The sequence below is a fragment of the Bos taurus genome, chromosome 7 (genome assembly GCF_002263795.3).
Source record: "Bos taurus isolate L1 Dominette 01449 registration number 42190680 breed Hereford chromosome 7, ARS-UCD2.0, whole genome shotgun sequence".
NCBI classification, from domain to species: Eukaryota; Metazoa; Chordata; class Mammalia; order Artiodactyla; family Bovidae; genus Bos; species Bos taurus.
Genome location: NC_037334.1, coordinates 50590881 through 50593614, shown reverse-complemented (window position 1 = coordinate 50593614; position 2734 = coordinate 50590881).

Here is a 2734-nt window from a genome sequence, read left to right as displayed (position 1 = left end):
GGCTCCCACAATCCCCCGCAGCAACGGCGCTGGTAAGAGGTGGCAGCAGAGGCAGCAGCCCAAGAACCAACCCACTCTCGCGAGAACTCGCCCCAACCCACCTCGGGTCCTATTTCTGCGCGCGCCAGGCCCCTCCCCCGGCCCGGCGCGCGCACGCCGCTCGCGCCCTCAGCTGCGATCGTTGTTCTCTGATCTTGTAGCTCGCCTATGGGCGGGAAATGGAGCGCCATAACTTATAGAGTTCGAGTCCCACTCCCCACAAAGGATTTTTTCCCCCTGACTCTTCCATACTGCTTGGTGCAAAATTTAAATAAGGTATGCGTTAGAAGTGCGTCGCAGGATTCCCTGGCTTCGACCCTCTCTGGTATTTTCTGATAAACTGCGGAGAAGTGGCAGTTCGGGGCAGAAGTGGAGATAGATACTATTTTGAGTGGTTTTAATTTCAGAAATTTTATGCGGGTCATTGAGGAAGATAGCGAAAACCCATTCCACTGAAAAGACCGCCGCCGCCATTTGGTGAATTTGAATGTAGAACACTCTTCAAGTACCCCATGAGCAAAGAAATATAGCACATGTGAAAATCCTGAGAAATTGTATAGATAAGGATGGAGAAAAGGGCCACTTCCCTGGGGTTTGAAGTTTAAATGCAGAGGGACAGGCAGGCATCTGACGTCTGAGGTAAGTTAGTGAATACAAGTCAGATTAATAGCCCTCAAAAAATTTAAATCTTGAGTATGCTGAACCATTCTGGGTCCACTGTGAAGATAGTGGACAGGGCAAAAATGAACAGCAAACCTGTATAAAATTTTTGAAATCATTTAGGACAAAGAGCAAGACTTGCTTGGATATGGAAGATGGAGAAGTACAATGTAAGAATGACAACTGTCAGCAGTGCTATTGAGAATGGGAGGTGGGGGCAGTAAGGCTTCAGTTTGGCATCAGCTTCAAAGGAGTTATATTTGACCTTGATCTCAGGAGAAAAGGGTGTGGGTTAGTGGCAAATTCAAGTTAATATAAATGAAGGAGAGTTAGATGAACTGGAGATTAAGAGAGAAACCTTAGGTAAACCTATGGTAAAAAGAGAAACCTTAGGACCAAGCCTTGAGAAACTAATCTGGTAGTTAAATGGCAAGAGACCATGCTGATGAGGGAAAAAAGTAGAGGGGAAGCCACAGAAATTGTACTGCCTTGACAGCCAATGTACTCAAAGGACTAAACGATCAACAGGGCCTAATGCTACCAAGAGGTCAAGCCTAGGACTAAAAACATCTACAAAAGCTTTGGCAACAGGGACTTCCAGTTCAGTGGGAGAGGATGTCAGATGGGAGGTGCTTAGTATGTGAAAAGTGTAAAACAAACTACCAAATGTGGAATAACTGGCTATGAAAAGAAATCAGGGTTGGGGAAGATTTGATTTACTACAGGAGAATTTTGGGCCATTAAAATGTTTGCAGAAGAGTTAAATTAGGAAAGGATTGGTTGGGAAAGGCAGCAACAGAAGGAAAGATTCATATTGGACATTACTCAAAGGATGAGTTCTGGAGGAGACATCTCTTTCTTGTAATAGGTATGGAGAGGATGGTGCTGAATTTTCATTAGGAATTAGTCAGGTGACTTAAGTTTTCTGTGACTAAGCCATCTATGGAAAGGGCTAGAGTTACACAAAGGAAAAATTTTAAATAGCCATTGTGAAGAGTGGAACTGTACTCCCACATCTCCATTATGTTGCATGATTTTCTACAGGCTTTGAGAAGGCATTTGGTAGAATACATCAAGAACTGGGGCATCCCTAAGGCTACTACATTGTTAACTTTGGAATGAAATTTGTTCAGTGAATATTGGGTCCTCCTTCACGTCTACTCTATGAGTCTTTGATTCCAACTGATTTTGGCTAAGACTTCACTTTATGTTCTCCCCAGATCTTAGATGAAAGCAGCTCTGCTTTTCTGGATTCAGAAGTATGAATGCATGCTTATTTCAGATATATACATACCATGCTTTTGTACAGACTATTAATGCAATTTGGTGATTGTTCAAAGGAAAGGCAAACTTTTTCAGTTGAGTAATTATTTATTGAGGATCTGCTTAGTAGGTCAACAGCAAAAAGACACACTGGAAACCAAAGGTAATACAAGATTTCAGTCGTCAAATGTCTATTTCATGATGGGTGGTTCGATCCCTGGGTCGGGAAAATTCCCTGGAGAAGGGCATGGCAGCCCATTCCAGTATCCTTGCCTGGAGAATCCCATGGACAGAGGAGCCCAGCAGGCTACAGTCCACAGGGTTGCAAAGAGTCAGACATGACTGAAGCAGCTTAGCACGCATGCACACATACAATGATGGATAAGACAGATTATCAGCTTTTGAGAATCCCAGTCTGATGAAGACTGGACAAGGAGGCTGGCCTCAAGATGGGCCTGGCTATGAGAAGAGATGGATCAAGAGTTCTATTCACATTTGGGTTTCTTAGGAGTGGGCGTGGTATACCAGTGATGACAGAGGCTACAAAGCAAGAATTTCTGCTGAGACTTTGAAAGGTCTAAGTGACAAGTTTGGAATAAAACTTTAAACACCAGGATACAATCTCCATAAAGCTAATCTTTCTAAAGTTTTGAGCAGAGGAGTCATATTGGTTGAGGACATATATTTTCACACCACACAATCACTAAGCAGCTGATAATATAATTTTAAGAGTAAAGTACCTTTACTTTTATTTTACATAAGAGATTAAGAA